The following is a 19981-nucleotide window of genomic DNA, read 5'->3' as shown; positions in this document are numbered from 1 at the left end:
AGAAGTTCTAAATGGAGTTTTTCCAGAACAGTGGACAGTATCATACAACGAGCAATTGGATATAATATACGCTCTCAACACGAGATTTGCACGGATGTGACAGTTTTATCATTTTGATGGCTGCCTATCCTTGAAATATTTTATTGCCCATTTTTGACAACTCATTTTTCTTGTGCACATCTGTCCCGGGGTACAAGCTGACCATGCTATATCCTAATCCAAAGACTGAGGAATTCATGGAGCTCTGCAGTAAGCTAATGTAGCCAAATGTCTTTTTCCCCATGCAAAGTGTGAACGTTTCCTTGCATTATTATAATACAATGGATCTGATTTCTGCCTGCATGGACCTTGATTATTGCTTTTATCTCTTGTTTTAGAAATGATGGAATGTATTGGGTTTGACTTTGCTTTTGACCTTGGAATTGGTTGTGATTTGTATGCTTTGTTCTACTTGCTCCTAGAAAAAGAATAGATAGGTTCTTAGTTCCAGCAATTTTTTAACTTATTGAAGTTAAATCAAGAGGATTTTTTTTTCCATTTTAATATTCTCTTTACCCCCTATTTCCTCCCACAGTCCCAGTCAGGGACAATTATACCTTACAATTACCAAACATTCCTAACCAATTTAAAAAGAAAGGTTAAGTAGACATTGATTTAAGTTTCCACCAAATTTTGTCACAAGGCACATTATATAAACTTGTGTTTCAAGCTAATAAGTATAAAATATGTCCTGGGTTTCCTGGCTAGTTACACAACTCTCAAGCATCTTTCCTTTCTCAGATGTTTCTTATCCTTCTCTTTTGCACTTATATGCTATTCTGTAATATGTTTATCTGTGTATGGGCTGTATGCTGCCCTACCAAACTACATATTCAATGAAGACAGGGGCTATATCTTGTTTACCTTTGCATCTCCCATACTGAACACCGAGCTTTATACTTAGTAGATGTTTTTCCTCAATGAATTGAATTTTAGTTATGAAGCTTCAGAAGCAAAGATCAATGCTGTGTTTGTAATTATTAAATGGAGATAGAGGGAGAAAATAAAGGAGGGCAAACACAGCCCACATATATTTTTTACGTTAGATACTGCAGGAGGTAGGTAGTATGTGCAATATAGGCAGAAGAATCACAGTAGAGAGGACCAGTAATTCACAGAAGACAAAGCCCAAGAATGTAGTCAACAATAAAACCCATGGCCTTATATATCTATAAGCAAATGTGTAACATACAGACAAAAAGCATGGAGAACTCAAGATCATAACAAAAGAAGACAAATTTTATTTCATTAAGTACTACTCGGACTTTGTTGGCCATGATTCATAGACCAGCTGTGCCTATAGAACTAAGGAGAGGAATAACAAATTATACCCATGTAAAAAAAATCTAGAAACTATAAGGAAACAGCATGATGAAGAGCATTTGTGCATTTCTCATCAGTCAATGGAACAGAGGCAATACTGTCTTATGAACAGACTAAAAATCACCTGCAAATAAAAAAAAAATAGATCAGGAATTTAGAAAATGGATTGCGTATCTAGCATTGGCTGAACTCTTACTCTGCCAAAAGCAGAGCCACTAATAATCTCTTAGCTTGCCTTCGTGATGAATTCATCCTTCAAAAGATAGTGGAAGCAATCAGAAGAATGGCTACTCTGGGCCTAATCCTGATGAATCAGGGAGGAACTGATTGCTAAAGGGAAGTGATGAGAACCCTGGGGAAAGTGGTCATTCCCATCTTAGAGTTCATGGTAATGAATGAACAGAAAATCAAGCTCAAGCTTAAACATACTCTAGATTTTGTAAGTATGCCAAAGGGTTGATAGAAGATATGAATACAATCTCATGTTCTCGAATTCTGCATGAAGATTTAATACTAGAAGAATTAGAAATTTTTAAGGAGAAAAATATGATACAGTCACTAGCAACTCCAATATAGAGAAAGGGAGGAAGTATACAAAGAGATTGATGTAAATACATGTAGAATTCACCAACCAACTCAGATTCTTTAAAAAATATGAGATAGCAACAAGGACATATAGTGGGTACAAAATACTGGCATTGTCCTATAAAAATATTGTGAGATGCACTAAAACTCAGAATGGACAAAATTCAGCAATGAATATTAAAGGAGTACAAAAAAGGAATTTTTAGCAATGATGGGGACAAGAAGAATATAAAAGAAGTAAGAGGATCATGGATTAGGAACTAGAAGGGAGCTTAGAACCATCTAGTCCAACTCTTTCATTTTACAAATGAAGATCTGAAAGTTAGAGAGATTAAGTGTCATGTAGGGTCACACAGTTATTATGAATTTGAAGCCAGATCTTCCTGACACCAAATCTAGTACCCTATCCTCTATACCATACCACTTATCTACTCAGGAATTTCTACTCAGGGCATAGAAGAAACCTATTGGATTTAGGATCAAACGAGCTGGGTTCAAATTCTGGCTCTGCTATATTGTCACCTATGTGACCTCAGACAAGCTACTTAATTTATTCAAACCTCAATTACTTCCTCTGTAGAATGAGGAATTTGATTACATGATCTCTAGAGCTTTTTTCAAATCGTACATTGCTTCTCTGCTAAGGAAAATCACCTTTTAGCTGGGAAGTAGAAAATAAAAATGGTTAAATGAGTTCTTAAAATCAAAGATAAATGAGGTAAATGATAGATGATGGTAAGAGAATGCATAGCTACCCTCAATAAGTTCAAGTCATAAAGCTCATGTAAAAGACATTCAAGATACTGAAATTTCTTATAGACGTGATTGATAGACTGTTTTTTTTTCTTGTAGAAAATAGGAGAGGTATCTTATCACCAGAGATGGGCAAATATTCTTGAAATTTTTTTGAAAGGGGTGTGTGTGTGTGTGTGTGTGTGTGTGTGTGTGTGTGTTGGAGTCTGGGTGGAAAGGGTAAAGATTCTTCAAACAATAGGCTCTTTTTAAAAAATAATATTTTAACCCTTGACATAGCTGTGTGACCTTGGGTAAGTCACTTAACCCCAATTGCAAAGCCTTCCCCCCTGCAAAAAAATAAATAAAAAATTTTATTTTTCCTGCAATTACATGTAAAAACAGTTTTTAACATTCATTTTTTTAAGTTTTGAGTTCCAAATTCTGTTCCTCCTTCCCTGAGATGGTAAGCAATCTGATATAGGGATGTGCAATCATAAAACATTTCCATATCAGTCATTTTATGCAAGAAGACTCACACAGAAGGAGAGGGAGAGAGAGAGAGAGAGAGAGAGAGAGAGAGAGAGAGAGAGAGAGTGAGAGTATGTTTCAGTCTGTATTCAGACAACAATAGTTCTTTTTCTGGAGATGGATAGCATTTTCCATCATGAGTCCTTTGGGATTGTGTTGGATCATTTTATTGCTAAGAAGAATTCTTCATTGTACAACATTGCTATTACAATGGGTACAGCGTTCTCTTGGTTATGCTCACTTCCCTTTGTATCAGTTCATGTATATCTTTCCAGGTTTTTCTCAAATCATCCCGCTTGTCATTTCTTACAGCACAGTAATATTCCATTACAATCATATACCACAATTTGTTCAGCCATTCTCCTATTGATGGCTATACCCTTAATTTCCAGTTCTTAGCTAGCATAAAAGAACTGTTATAAATATTTTTGTACAAAGATGGCCTTTTCCCCTTCTTTTTATCTCTTCGGGATGCAGACCTAGCTGTGGTATTACTAGGTCAAAGGGTATGCACAGTTTCATAGCCCTTTGGGCATACAAACTATTCCTAGTAAACATGCTAGAATATTAATTAAAGGATGGTTTGTGAGCACGTAGAAAGAGAAAGAATGATAGCAGACAGCTAAGATTGGCTTCATCACAACATGTCATGCCAGACGAAACATAATTTTTGTTGAATATTAAGTGAATGAAATGAATTACTTTCCTTTTTGATGGGATTAGTAGACTTGTGGAATGTGAGAATAACATAGCCATAGTAAATCTAAATTTTAGCATAACATTTGATGAAATCTCTCATGCTATTCTTATAGGAAAAAAAGAGAGATAGGCAGGACAGCTGAGAATCCAATTAAGTGAATTTAAAAATTAGTTGAATGATGGGAGACCAATAAATAGTCATTGATGGTTCAATGTCAACTTGGAGGGAAACCTCTAGTGGAGTGCCCCCTCAAGAATGTGTCCTTGGCTCTGTGCTGTTCAATAACTTTATCATTGACTTTGAGTAAGATGGAAATAGTGTTTTTATCAAATTGGTAGCTGACATTGAATCTGGAAGGGATAGCCAACACACTGAATAACAAGGATCACAAAAAATCTCACCTATTTAGAACAGTGGATCAAATCTAATAAAATGAAATTTATTTGGAGTAAATGCAAAGTCCTTTACTTGGGCTTTAAGGAACCAAATGCATAAGAATAGGAGGGAGAGGCAATCATTATTATTTTCATTATTATAACAATTAGCATTTATATAGCATTTTAAGGTTTGCAAAGCACTTTGTTAATTTTTTACATATGTATGTATATATTAATATATTATATTATAAATAATATTAATATAGTATAGATAATATTAATATATTATATTATGATGTTAATGTATTATATATAATAATATTATATATTAATATATACATATATTATCTCAATGTATCCTAACAAAAACACTATGAAATTGGTACTATTATCGTCCTCATTCTATAAATAAGAGCATGCTAAAAGAATTTTTCAGAGTCACACAGCTAGTAAGTCTGAAGGGGGATTTGGAGCCAGGACTTCCTGACTCCAAATCTAGCCCTCTCTCCCTAACCTGTTAAGCTACATTTCTAGTGTTCGAGACATAGTATTCTGAGACATAGCATTCAGAATATGGAAGGTGATCATCTTGCTCTGCTCTTCCCTAGAAAGATCATATATTGACTATTGTGTTCATTTCCGGGAGTTTCATTACAGCAATGATAAGCTGAAGTACATCCAGAGGAAGGCAACTAGTATGGTGAGGGTACTGGAGACCTATCATAAGAGGAAACTATAGATGTTTGGCTAAAATGATAAAGACTTGGAGGAGGAGGGAGGCTTGACAATTGTCTTTAAACATCTGAAGGGTTGTCATGTGGAAGAGTGATTAGACATCTGCTTGGCCCCAGAAGACAGAACAAGGATGTGAGGAAGATGGTGAGTCAAATTTGGTCTTGATGTAATTTCAATGTCAATGTCAACTTAGAGGAAAACCTCTAGTGGAGTACCCTGCCAAGAATGTGTCCTTGGCTCTGTGCTGTTCAATAAAGGAAAACTTCTTAGTAATTAGAATTACCCACAAGTAGAGTGAGATGTTTCAGAAGGTAGTGGCTTCCCTTTCATAGGTAGAAGTAGGATGATTATTTGTTGGGAATGTTATAGATGTGATCCCTACTCAGTTGGATATTGGGCTACCTGACTTCTGAGGTTCCTCTCATTTCTTAGATTCTATTATTCTGTAAAAATCCTTGGTGTACCCGATTAGTAATTTTTACTCTATATTCCTATTGTCAACTAGTGATGCTGATTTGTTTTAGATGTCTACTTAATAGTTTAATAAACTCTGATTGGTAATCATATAGTTGAGTCCAAAGTAAGTGATGTGAAATTGTTCAAGGCAGATATTTTCTTTCCTTCTATCTATAAATGTCAGTCAAAACTCTTGAAATGGAATAAGCTAGTATTCACTGTCCCGTCAATGAGAGGACTTGACATGCCAATCCACGATGCTTATCCCTTCTCATTTGGAAGAGAAGCATGACAGAGAATTTCTCATGGATTGTGCTACAGGCATGCTCTTATGAATGAGAAGCAGTGTGTTCTAGTGAGTAGTAGGTCAAATGGGAACCCAGAAGCAGAACTCTATATTCAGTTATATCACAGGTATGTTATGTGGCCCAGGCACATATCCCTTAAACATGGCTAAACCTCAGTTCTCATTCTGTTTTATACTTGCAATTGATCTCACAAAGTTGGTATGTGTATGAAAAGCTATAAATCAAGCAGACCCCAAAATGCGGAGGTTTATATGTTTACTTTTAGTAAAACCTCTGAAAAGTTCTAAGAATAGGACATTTTTGGTTAATTAAATGCTCTGCTTAACTGAGGAGTAATAAGAATCCTATTTTTTTGCTTTACTCATTAGATTTTCTAAGGTATGTCAATTAGTTTTTTTGTCTAGAATAAGCATAATCTTTGTGGATTTCCTTATCTAAAAATCCTTGGGAATTATTTTGAAGATCAATGATGAACACACAGACCTTTAGATATAACAGGTAAAAAAATATGACCTAAATTTCCACTGACCCCAGGACATATCCTGAAAGTTGATGGTTGAAAGCCCTCTCCCTGTTAAGAAGTTGTTTTTTGTTGATTTGCCTGATTCAACTAAAAAAAACATATATGGAATATCATCTGCTTAATTGAGGGCTCCAGTTACCTTAGTTCTGATTAGCTGAAGTCATATACAAATAGTACACAGTCATATATGAACACGTGTCTGGACTGCAAACCTTGTTGGCTACTCTAGTTATATGATAATGAGCTTATTTCTAGAACCAAATGCCCTCCACAGAGCTGTTTAGCTAAAACTCTTGCCTATCTACAACATTGTGCTATTTCCCAGACTGTGTCGTGGCACATCTGCTAAGTGGACAAATGGCATTAGCAGCTTCTAGGAAAATTGATGTCTGTGACCTTAAATTCTCTAGTCAAGAACCTTTACTCTGTGTAGTGAATGTCATTCTTGGTAGCACTCTTTGTACCACATGAGCTGACCATAGAAAATATCCAGGACACTCTTAACATTCTCCAGCTAAGTCAACTGTGATGACACCACCATGGACTCTGTTCAAGAGATACCATGTTTCTTAAAATTCATCATATCTGTTATCTTGCTCTTTTGTGCAGGCAACTTATAAAGGCGTGGATCCATGATTGAGTTTGGGTTGAATTTTTCCTTAAAAAAAAAACCCAAACATTTCCCCCATCAACTTTGTAATTGCAAATGCTGCTATTTGAGCTCTTTGTGTTTCTCTTGATTATAGCTCCAAAAGTCAATGGAGTTTAATTCCTAAACCAAAAATAAATGCACCTGCTGTGATAATTTACTCAGCACTAGTATGTTCTCATGCTAAGGTTTGCCTACGGCCTCAAAGATATACTACTTATAAACTGAAATGGAATCAAATATGTTCTCTACATAATACGTTATGAAACGTGGGACTTGGTTAATTCTCATCGCCTTAATGTGCAAACATGATTAGAATCATGAAAATCCAAAAGACGTGCCTCATTGCTGAGTGGAATTTTAATTAGAGCAGCATCAAAGATTGCTGTTACTACCACTTGGTTTTTTAAAGTCCTACAACAGGGTGAGCACCAATGCGAATAGTAAAAGCCATGACAACAGTTGTGAGGCTAGCTTAGGAAAATGCATTTCTCACTGTGACCCTCCAGGTTTCACTTCTTAGATTATTAGCTCATTTACAATGTTATACATGACACATAACAAAGTCTGTCCTTGACTTCACTTTGGGATCTCATTTGTAGAGCTTGAGCTTCTCTTCTGTTCACACCTGAAGTCAATAAGGGTAGGACTCTGCCAACGAGGTTAGAATTGTAGGACTTTGACAGTTCACAAAGAGCCCATTGACACAGAGGACTCTGGAATTCACCTCCCACCTCTAGCCTCTTCGTGTTACCAGAAACACTAACCACTGGAATTAATGGGAACACTAGTACTGCTTTTAAGAAGACATCTAAAGAATCTTATATTTCCAAACTTCATACATTAGAAATTGCCACCCCAAACCACTTTATAGACATGCAAATGTGATAAACATTTAATCCTTTAAGAGGCCAGCCCATTGAGCACATATAGAACCTTCCCTCACTACCTGTGGTCTAGATACCATGGCTTGAGAACTACTATGGTTAGAATAATTTTGATGTGACTCTTTGCTCTTTTTTGTTGTGAGAATTTGGAGAAACAATCTAACTTTTCTGCCTGTCACTTTTCAGAAAAATAAAGAAAATCAATAGTGAAGAGAGTGTGTTTTGGCAAATAAGAGATCTAGCAACAGAAAGACTAGCAATACCCACGACAACTAACTGTATTTTTCATGGTTTGGCAATATCTTCAGTTAGAGGGTATTCTCGTCTTATCCCACTGGGGATTTAGAACTACTCTTGTGTTTATGTAGATACACGGAGAACTGCTGACAATATCAATACAATCTTGACTATATGATGACCCAAAATAATTATTAAATTTGTTTTCTTTATACAAAAAGGTGACCCTCTTGATTAATATAGCCAGGAGGGTCAGTCTTGATCTTAGTGATTTTCTTATCCTATTATTCAACATTTTCCCAATCCAAAGCCAAGAAGTACTGGAGTGTGTGCCACACAATAGAGAAAATGCTGCTTTATACCAAAGTAATTTTCTAATTTATCTTGCTCTGCTTCTCCCCTCCCCCCCATAACAAACTCAATTCAACTCAACTAGCATTTATTAGCACTGTATATGGCACTATATAAAAGGATAGAAAAGGCTTTTCATGGATAGAAAAAAAAATTCCATGACCTTAAGGAGCTTGCATTCTAATGTGGAAATAACATGTACGCAGGTAAGCAAATGAAATATTTACAAAGTAATTTCAAGGGAGAAAAACCACAGACAACTGGGTGAATCTGTTAAGGGGAGGGAACAAGTTTTTAATGAGCATGTGTCAGGCACTACGCTAACTACTTTACAAATATTATCTTATATGAGCCTCACAACAACCCTGTGAGGTAGGTGCTATTGTGATCTTGTTTTATAGCTGAGGCAACTGAGGCAGACAACGGTTCAGTGACTTGCTCAGAGTCACACAGATATTAAGTGTCTGAGGCTGGATTTGAACTTAAGTCTTCCTGACTCCAGGCAAAGTGCTCCATCCACTGAACCATGCCTCTGGTGAGACCTCTTATAGGGGGCGAAATTTGGAGGGAGCTAGAGTTTCCAAGAGGCTGAAGTTGGAGGGTAGAACATTCCAGGCATCAAAGACAGCCTGTAAAAGGTACAAAAAAGGGAGATGAGATGTTGTTCCCAATGCAGAGGGAATAGCCAATAAGCCTGTTTGGATAGATTATAAGGTTATGGGAGGGGAAGAAATATATAATCAGTCAGGAAAGAGAGGTTGGAACCATATTGTGAAGGGTTTTAAAAGCCAAACAGAAGAGTTTATATATAATTCTGGAGACAATAAGGGGCCACTAAAATTTTTTGAACAGGAGAGTCACAGAATCAGACCCATGTTTTAGGAATATCAAATTGACAGCTGTGTGGGAGATGGGATATAGAGGGGAGAAAGTAGATGTAATCCCAGTTTGAAGGCTATTGCATTAGTCCAGGTGAGAAGTGAGAAGTTCCTAGAATGTAATGGTTGTGAGATGAGTGAAGAGAATGGGGAGAATTCAAGAGTTTGATTGTTATGGTTGTTTTAATTGAACTAAAATGACTTTACTGGCAAAGTCCCGGTGAGGAACTTATCTTACCAATGTAGATAGGCATTTTGTCTGCAACTTGTAGTCCTAGAGAGTTGCCTCGGGCATCAAGATATTAATTGACTTGCTTAGGGTTGTTATATGTGTCAGAAGAAGGAAACAAACCTAGGTCTCTTTTCTTATTAGGCCAGCTCTCTATTCATTGTTTCCATGTTCTTCCAAGTCTTTTCATTCCTCCTGAAACTTCCCATGGGTACCCCTCCCTCCACCTTTTCAACTGAGAACATTGCTTCACATTTTACAGTAAAAAAAGAAATCATTTGCTGTAAGCTCCCTCTTCTCCTTTCTTCCTTATCCCATATCACTTAAATGCTTTCTATCACCATCTCCTCCTTCACTGCTCACCCTCTTATATGAGGAGTTGGCCTTAGTCCTTCCCAAGGCAAACCCCTTTACCTGCACAAGTGATCCCATTCCATCCCATCTCCTCCAATTGATTGGCCCTTCTGTCATGCCCAGTCTGTCACCTATCTTCAATCTCTCTCTGTCTACTGGCTCCTTTCCTGCTGCCTAAAAACATGTTCATGACCCCCTCATTCTCAAAAACTCCTCACTTGATCCTTCCACTCTATCAAGTGGCATTCAAAGAGATCTAAGAGCTACATACATAAATTTGGGAGTCATTTAAATAGAGATGGTAGTTGAATTAGTGAGAACTGTTGAGATTACCAAGAAAGAATATCAAGAAGGAAGAGAAGAGGGACCTTTACCTTGGGTAAAGCCATGTGGGCAGAAAGTGGATAATGATTTGACAAAGGAAACTTGATGGTGGGATGAGAATCAAGAGATGAAAGGGAAGCAAAACTAGCAATTAAAATAACCGTGTTTGTCAGCACAACCAACATTCCATACCTATGGTCAACTGCTTTTCTACCAAGAGGAAGAAAGGAAGAACAACCATTTCTCCCAGTCAATCAAGAAGTATTTGTTAAACACTTACAATGTGCCAGATAATATAAACAAAAAAGAGAGAGAGACCCTGCTGTCAAAGACCTTATATTCTAATAGGGTAAGATAACATACAAGAAAGCTGAAATGGGGGTGGGAAGGAAATTACCAGGCACAGGAACATTAAGGGAGAGTCCAGATTGCAGCGTGGTGAGAAATGCTGAGATGGTAAGTCTGGACACCCCTATTTAATTGAGGGTTCTGGAATGCACCATCCAATTAGGAGAGACCTAGGGGCTGAGGCTACTTTCCAGTTGTGAATTCCAGAGCTAAATTCATCTTCCTGGATGAAGAATTTGGGGAAGGGAACATGATAGAAGAATGTAGATTGCAACCTGGTGAGAAAATCTCACCTCCGCTTTAGGCAAAAAAAAAAAAAATAAGAAAGAAAGAAATGGTCCTCACACGTACCACTAAAAGGCTCCATAGAGCCTGAATATTACTTTGTAGCTCTTTTCCCCAGACAGACTTCAAATTCTTCCCATTTTAGCAGTTATTTTCCCCTATTCATTGTGGAAACATGTGTCAAGCATCTACATTGTGCAAGGCAATTAGCAGAGACAAGGTGGAGGGAAATTGCATGATAAAAAAGACACGTGTTCTGCCTTTTAGGAACCTACAGTCTGGTAGGGTTGATTAGACATGTAGAAATAGATATCATGCAAATTATACTAGCTTAAGCATATGAGAGGAGTTCAAAGTCCTGTGAAAGCAAATAAAAGACTGCAGAAAACTTCACAAAGCAGTTAATATTTGAAATGGATAAAGAAGAAGGGATAGGATGTGGAAACAGTTTCACCACTTCATTTAGATATGATTGATTTAAAAGTACCCTGTCGATGCTTATATAGTAATTCATAAAGCAATAGTAAACATTTTACATTCTGTCAACATGAAAAATCTCCTTAGAGGAGCAAGACAACATGATATGGCAAAAAGGGAAGTGGCTGACATCAGAGAGAGCTACTTGCTACCTTTTGACCTTAGGTAAGTACCTTAGTTCCTCTGGACCTAAGCTTCCTCATCTTTGAAATGAAGGGGATATATCTGATGATCCCCTAAAGTCCCTTTCTACTCCCAACTTTGATCCTAAAAGTAGGAATCAGCTTTCAAGACATTTTCTTAGGGATAACCTTGCCCTTCCCAGTGAAGTGATCAAAATTAGCTTATCTCATTACAGAAAACTGAGCCACTAGTAATCACTAGAGAAAAATTTCCCCTTAGAGGAAGAAACTGATCACTGATAAATTCATTTTACCTTGAGTGGAGATGATTTGTTATAAATCATCCATTTACCTTCATAAAAAAGCACATATTTTTGAAATGCCTGACCAGAATAGATGGTATAGTCTATGATCATGGGAGACAGTTTTTCCCTGCAAGAAGCAAATGGGCTCATAGAGGGAGTGAACCCATAATGGCCTCATTAGCATCATACTTTAACTATGCTAATGTATAAATGAGTTAATGAACTCAAGCATTTAGTAAAATAGACATTTTATAAAGATTTTAAAAGATCTGTCCTTAGATAGATATAATAGATAGATGGGCTTTATAGGAATGAAAATTATCAGTCTGGAGCATATTTAATGAAGAGGACTTCCTTCAGCATGAGACCTGTTTGGAACAGAATTCACACTCTCTCATTTGAGTTGATTTGATTTCTCTGATAAGATCATCATGTTGTTTTTTGTTTGTGTATATGTGTGTAATCATCTCTCTACAAAATCTAATAGGTTAGAAATCCTTCACACTGAAGTTTGAGGGCTCCACCGCCTGGATGCTACATCTTTCAATTCAACCCAAAGAAAAGCTTTTGCTTTTCTGAGGCTATATTGTAAATTAAATGTTTTGTGCACTGTTTGCAAATGAGTGGAAATGGGAAGATAGTTTTTTTTCTTTTATTATGAAAATATTAATTCAAAGAGAAAGCTTAAGACACACATAGATGTCCTTTCTATACACGCGCGCGCACACACACACACACACACACACACACACACACACTCTTTTATATTTGACCTGACAGGAGTCCTCGTTTGTCATTACATCTATGTTAACCTTGTCTAAGTTGACAGATCCTCAAGTTTGACTCTGACAAGTAAATAAGTATCTTATAAATAAAAGGGATTCTGGCTTTAAAAAAATCAGCAAGTAAATGTCTAAATGTCTACCTTGATTTCAGCACTAAAGGAAGGTACAGCACAGTGAAAATGAAAGATATTTGTAGGTTTGGAGGTGAGAAAGGGAGCTACAAGTTTTTCTGTATTTAACCAACTCAATTGACTGATACTCCTTATCCTATTACGGAATCTGTATTAAACAATTTCTTAGGTTCATGATGATGGAAAGACCACTGGCTCTGGTTAAAGGACTTGTGTTGATCAAGTCATTTAACTTACCTGGGCCTTTTTTTCCCTTCTCTGAAAAAATGAAGGGATTAGTTGAGGTGGTCTCCCAAGTCCGTTCCAGCTCTTGATCTATGTCCCTATGATCCTACAACTATACCTAAGCCTTTATAGAGAGTTGGTTGTACTATAGGATCATAGAATTAGAAAATTCTAGATCTGGAAAAAACTGCTAAAATGAGAAGGAAAGATTTTCAGAATATTATTAAGGCACTATAGAGCATTCTGGCTATTCATTTGAACCATTTTTTGGGGTCTAAGGCAGAGTTAGGAGAAAGGGGCTCTTATTTCTCTAAATTCAAATTTACTCTAAGTTCCAATTAAAATAAAAATCATCTAGCCCCAAACCCGCATATCACAAAAGAGGAAATTTGTATAAGCAGAAAGGCTGACAATGTATGCCTATTTATTTTATATGTGGCTACTTTGCTGAAGTGATTGTTTCAATTATTTTAGTCAAATCTCTAGGGTTCTCTGAGGCAGCTAGGTGGCACAGAGGATAGAGTGCTGGACCTACAGTCAAAAGGACTCATCTTCCTGAGTTCAAATCTGACCTCAGACACTTTTTAACTATGTGACCCTGGGCAAGTCACTTAACCCTGATTGCCTCAGCTTTTTCATCTGTAAAATGGGCCGGAAAAGGAAATAGCTAGTCCCTTCAGTATCTCTGTCAAGAAGACTCCAAATGAAGTCACAAAGAGTTGGACGTGACTGAAAAACAACTAGGGTTCTCTAAGCAGGCCATCCTATCATCTCCAAAATGCCATAAATTTTGATCTCTCTTTGTGTATGCTTATGCTCTCAATTTCTTTTTCTTGTTTCATTGTTATAGATAGTATTTCAAAAATTATATCAAATAATAGTGGTGACAATTACCAGCTAATAGTCTTGCCAGAATGCCTAATCAAATTTAATATCTATTACTCTGCTTCTGGCCCATATGGCCTATTGTTTCCCCTCTTACTTTTGAGTTTTGTCGTTGCCTGGCATGCCACCATCTCTCCCTTCTAGTCATCTGGCCTCTTGGAACCCTACAAATTGCTTGACAATTATACTCTGACCTTGGTTGCTCCTTGTCTAAATGCAGTGATAATTTTCCTCCCCTAGAATGAGAAATTTCTCAAGTTATTACCATTGCCTCGGCTTCCCATAATCTATCATCCTGAAGTTCACGTCTATGAGAGTTGCTACCTTGACTCTCTCTTCAGATAGCTGCCATAGTCATTCCATCACTTGACTCCAAGTGTCCTCTTCCAATCCCTGGTGACCTGGTCTCCCTTCAGGACAGCAAATTATTTCACAAGGTTGGACTTCAGTTTTATTTACTACAAAATTAGGGGTTGAACTATTTGTTTTTTTTTTTCCAGTTCTAGAAGTCTATGAGTTTCTTTTCTCTGAAGCATACTGTGACACAAAGACATGATTTATACTTTTTCCTGAAGTTTCCCAACTAGGCTTCAGGACTCCGACAGTTCACACTGGATTGAGTTGACTCCATTATGCCTCACTGGGATTCTATTCATCCCCCTCACAAACTTCTTATTCAGATCCAGAAAGAGGCCAGAACCACAAGCACCAGATGGAATGTTACAGAGAAGGGAGTCATGAAAGGGAGTAAAGATAAGTCCAAAGTATCACTAGACCAATTTTCACTAGACCCATGTTCTTTTTCCTTTGCACAAACACTGGCTCCCCAGCAAAAATCACTTCTCCCTGCCCTCAGGCAAAGGAGTCGCTTCTCTTCGTTTCAAAGGACACATTCAAATGTGTTTAGATTTTGACTGTAAATAGAATTGAAACCCAATCTGGATGTGGAGAAATAGGAAGAACCCTAACCCTCCATCTCTGCCTTAGTTAAAAAAAATAAGCCACATGCATCACCAGAGGACTCTGTAGCAACTAAATATGATTCTGGTACACTTCCCTAGCAGACTTTGTATCTTTTCTATTTTAGCAGCTCTTTTCTTGCCATTCATTCATGAACATATATTAAAAATCTACATCATTCGAGGCAATTGCCACGGGCTAGGTGCTGAAATGATTAAACATGCAGAAATCAACGTTGTCTAAATTAAGCTAGCAGAAACTGGTAAAAGGAGTTCAAAGTTCTATGAAATCAAATGAAGAACTTATTGTAGAAAGTTTCACAGAGTGAGTGTCATTTGAACTGAGCATTGAAGTAGGGGCAGGATATCAACCAGCAGAAATTGGGAAATAGATAGGCCAAATACAAAAAACAGTTTCTGTCTTTTACCTAGAGAAGAATGTGGAATGTGTTTGGCAATGATGAATTGTCTAGTTTTGCCGGTGTATAGAATGAAGGAAAATGAGTGATGAAAGTTAAAGCCACAAAGGTAGATTGAGACATTTGCAGAGGATTTGAATTCCAAGCTAAGGAGTTTAGACTTTATCCTAGAGGGTGTACTAGGAATAGGAATTTGTAGCCAGAGACAATAGGAAAATGATCATTAGCCACTGACACCCAAGTTGGTAAGATTTTTCAAAGCCAGCATTCTGTTTGGATTTTTTCTCTCGTATTTTTTTTCATTTGGGTGGTACTTTCTATCCTAGCATCAAGATCATCTTAACACTGCTTCAGAAAAAAGTGAAAAAATAAATGAGTGGAAAAAAATCAGTGTTTAGTACTAAATCAACCCTTTCCAACTCCATTGGAACTTTTGAGTTGTCCCCAGAGTTAATTTTGGCTCCTACTGAAAAGTTAATACCAATCTGAAAATGATCCTGACACACAAGGGATGTCACTCTCTTGGCTTTCAGAGTTACCAGATGGGTATTCATTTTGGGGAAGCTGAAATGATATATTACCAAATGCTGACTGAAAAATATTCAGGAATAGCATGACTTACTCTGTATTATTTTAAAATTCTGCCAAAGGCTGTTGATTGATTTTTTTAATGCACATGTCTATGGATAGTTAGTTGAGTTGATGAGAACAAGATATTAATGAGGCCAAGACTGTGGAGTTTTAATGACCCCACAGGCCAACATTCACTAGGATCCCTGGCCACAGACTGAATCCCAGACTGTGGTCAGTTCTTTTAATCACTACACATCATTGGTCACAATGTCAAGAGACTTGATGGATTACCACAAATTCATTTATCAGTACTGAGAAACAACTTCATGTATATGCTCTATTGTGTCATTGGGACAGGAAAGTCATATTTGTTATCTCTCAAGTCAATAAAACAAGCTCTGCAATACTCTTCAAAGTACATACACATCTTCTAAAGACGGTATGTCTCTATCCATTTAAGATACAATTTTCATCATAGGAGGGAAAGGAAAATTCTCAGGGAATTTTGTTTGTTTCCTTATCCTTCATAACATACATAAATTGGGCTATCACAATATATTTTGGTTGAAACTGTGTGATAACACACTAAGCTGCCTTCCAATATGATATAAGAACTGCTTTACCTAAGATTTGTGATTAATCATGCAACAGTAATTATCATAGGATCATCCATTTACAGCTTGAAACACCTTGGTGGTTATTGAAAACAACCCCTTTGTTTAAAAAAAAAAGGAAACTGAGGTCCACAGAAGATAAGTGACTTGGCCAAGGTCACATAAGTGTAAATTGTAGAGATGGACTTTCAACCCAGTTCTCCAATGTCGACTGGAAAGGCTATAATGAACTGAATGCTGTAACTCAAAAGAGAAGTAGCTTCAAATCCTGACTTCAATAATTACTGGTTATGTGGCCCTAGGCAAGTCATTCAACTTTTTTGAGCAAGTTTTTGCCTCTGTAACATGGGAATAATACTTATTCTACTTGCAATTGTTTCAAGTAGAGAAGATCATTTGGGAAAATCAAAAAAGGCTTGAGCCAAGCCTTGAAGCAAACTAGGGATTCTAAGAGGCAGAAATGAGGAGAGAGTGCATTCCAGACATGGGCTAGCCCAGGTTGGGTTGGTAATAAAGTGATTGACACACTGCACTCATACCTTCTGTTAGGCACTGATCTACCCCGTACCATCCTTGTTCTCCACTTCCTCACCAAGGATTCCTGAAAGGGTTAGTATTTGGATACCCCCTTGCCTATGACCCAAAGGTTCTAATAAAAGAGTTCCAGGTGGTGGTGAAAACACTGTCTTGAATTTGGGTTCTAATCTAGTCATTGGACATTCTAGTACATATCGCCCAGCAGAGCCCTAAGGCGATGCAACTAGAGTTTTTCCCAGAGTGCTAACATCCAGGTGGCATACTGACTCAGTGATAGGACCAAGATATACCAGGGTTCTCCCCTGCCCCAGTCAAAATAAGTTAAGCTAGTTTGTCCCTAAAAGGTACTAGAGTTGGGACTTGATTGGCCTAGTGATGGAGCTTATTCTAACATAATCTCAAGATATGCTTCCCTAACTGTACCTTCTTGGTAGCCTCTGTACATATTGAAGTAGTTTACTGGCCACCTAAATGCATAAAAGGCCCACCTACATGGATTTGTGGCCCTTCTGATATGGTGAACATCCCAAGACCTGCTAGGCACCACACCCAACCTTGCTGAACAGATATATTTTCCTAAGGAGGTGGGGAAAGGGGAGGAAATCCTATCTGAGCTAAGTGTTGTCCTTTCTGAATACCCTTTTTGTGTTAGAGTTAAATAAACCTCATTTTGTTAACTGCCCAATGACTTACAAGTGTTTGAAGCCTGGATGCCAGGCTGAGTTAGGCCCACTGCTAACAGCTTACCTGAAGTATTCCAAGGATGGCCATTTTCATGCCTTGTGCCTTGTGGCCCTTTACTAGACTGGGCTATGGGGTACAACGTTGCTCCTTTGCCTTGACCCTTTGGGTTCCACCACTGTGGCACCATTTCTAGGACCCACCTTACTCTCCAGCCCTTACATGACTTATGGTCCAGAAATTCTTGAGAATGAACCAGCTCTTCTCCCAGTGCAAATGAGCCCACATTAAGACTATCTGCTGTAACCCTATTCCTTTCCCACTATTACCCTCCCTGCATTGCTACCACCCCCATTTTCTCATTTCTCCTTCCATCTACCCCAATTACTTTTGCTGCAGATACAGTTCCACTGCCAGAGTATATTTTAGTAATAAGGCCACCAAAAATTGATCATTTCAGCTTCTTTTTAGGCTTTTGAGTGCCTCTGGCTTGCATCCGTGGGGCCTGTCCCAATTTTAGAGGCCTCCTGAGCAGCTGAATGAATTCATAAGTTCCTCTAATTCCCCTGGGGATTCATGTTGTCTCAATAGCCAGGAAGGGGGTAGAGAACTGGTATAGTCCTGAAGATAGCAGCAATCAATAAGCATATAAAGCCTTAGAATGTGTCTCTTGTGCTGAGCACTGAGGATATAAAGAAATTTCAAAAAAAGGCCTTGCCTTTAAGATGCTCACATCCTAATTAGGAAGATAATATGTACATTTACAAATATATACAAGATACATAGAGAGCAGACACAATGTAACCTTAGAGAGGAAAGCCCTAGTAGGTTAGGGAGCCCTTGAGCAATCCAATGAATTGAACTCAATCCTGGATCTCTTCCAATTCTCAGAAGAACCCTTGGACTGAGAACACGTTTTTACAAGGTCAGGAGTCAGCTCTTGAAGAGACTCACAACAAGGCAGGTGATCCAAATGGCCTTTTAACAGATGACCTCCCAACAACTTTACAAATTCTTGTGATATTTGCCTTCATTAAAATCTCTGAGCTTCCTTTTTTCTGCTGAGACATGTCAGATTTCCTTATCCTTCAACTGTGCACAAAGTATGACTGTCATGGCACTCTGTTAAAAGAATTAATTATTTTGTCAATGCATGCAAAGCAGTTATGGACCTAGAAGAAAGACAAAAAAATAAAATGGTATAATTTCTCTTTTTTTGGTGGCTTGTCTTTCCCAGTCTTCAAGCCCCCTTGTTAAAGTCTGAAAGGGAGCATGACAGAGATGTTCTAAACATCCACATTGTAAGTTTCCTTCCAGGCTGCATATTCTATGATAGGGGTGGGGATCCTGCGGCCTCAAGGCCATATGTGGCCCTCTAGGTCCTCAAGTGTGGCCCTTTGACTGAATCCAAACTTCACAGAACAAATCCTCTTAATAAAAGGATTTGTTTAGTAAAACTTGGACTCAGTCAAAAGGCCACACCCAAGGACCTAGAAGATTACATGTGGTCTCAAGGCCACAGGTTCCCCACCCCTGTGTATAAGAATGAAGTGAGTTCCCCCTAAGATATCACTATAGATGAATACAGAGACATAGAGACAGATGGACAGTAGAGAGATAGGTAGATGGATAGATATAGATAGATAGAAAGATACATACATACATGCATACATGCATGCATAGACAACATTTACATAAAACTTTCGGATTTACAATGTCATACGATCAAGAATCATAGAATGTCAGAACTAGGAGGCACATTAGTTATGATCTGAACCAGCCCAGTCTCTTAACAGATAAAGAAATGGAAGCTCAGAGAAGGAAAGTGATTTACCCAAGACCACACAGCAAGTTAATGGCAATGTCAGGATTAGAATTCAGTTCTCCTAGAGGTAATGTTGTAAAATGGAAAGCACACTGGATTTGGAATCAGGACAACTGGGTTCAGATCTTGGCCACTTGTGTTTCCCTGTCAAGTCTCTTTCTTGCTGAATCTCAGTTACTTTGTAGAATGAGGGGGTTAGACTAAATTACCTATAAATACCTTAGTTTCTTTCTTTGTAGGATGAGAGAATTAGATCAAATTATTTATAAAGACTCTCCTAGCTCTATATCCTACAAACTAACTCCCAGGAGCAACTTTATGGACAGAGGATTCCCATGCAGAAACCTAAAAGTGAATGTTGATAATCTTTCAAAGCAAAACTCACCCCCCCCATCCACCAACATTCTACACAAACTGCTTAATAATGCTTTCTCATTTATCCTATCAGGATCTTGTTGATCATCTCTTTTCATCCTATGATTTGACATATGTGGAAACTGAGACACAGAGATAATAATGAAGCAGATCTTGGATTTGAGTTGAGGTCTTCTTAATCCATATTCTCTTCCCACATTATTGATATCAAGAGATA

At 37.7% G+C, this 19981-nt stretch overlaps 1 protein-coding gene across 2 annotated transcripts in view; it reads left to right on the top strand.

Annotated features, from left to right (window-relative positions):
* The window catches only part of PLPPR1 (phospholipid phosphatase related 1), a 344485-nt gene that overhangs the window by 174727 nt on the left and 149777 nt on the right, over positions 1 to 19981 (top strand). The window contains exon 1 of one of the 2 annotated variants that reach the window (XM_036737379.1): positions 11365 to 11493. The exons of the other annotated variant lie outside the window; for it this stretch is intronic. The gene's annotated coding sequence lies outside the window, so the exon portion shown is untranslated. Of the gene's footprint in view, positions 1 to 11364; positions 11494 to 19981 lie in introns of those variants that run through there. 2 annotated transcript variants of the gene reach the window in all.

This window comes from Trichosurus vulpecula, chromosome 9 (assembly GCF_011100635.1).
Source record: "Trichosurus vulpecula isolate mTriVul1 chromosome 9, mTriVul1.pri, whole genome shotgun sequence".
Lineage (NCBI taxonomy): Eukaryota > Metazoa > Chordata > Mammalia > Diprotodontia > Phalangeridae > Trichosurus > Trichosurus vulpecula.
This window is presented reverse-complemented; position numbering and strand designations above follow the sequence as displayed.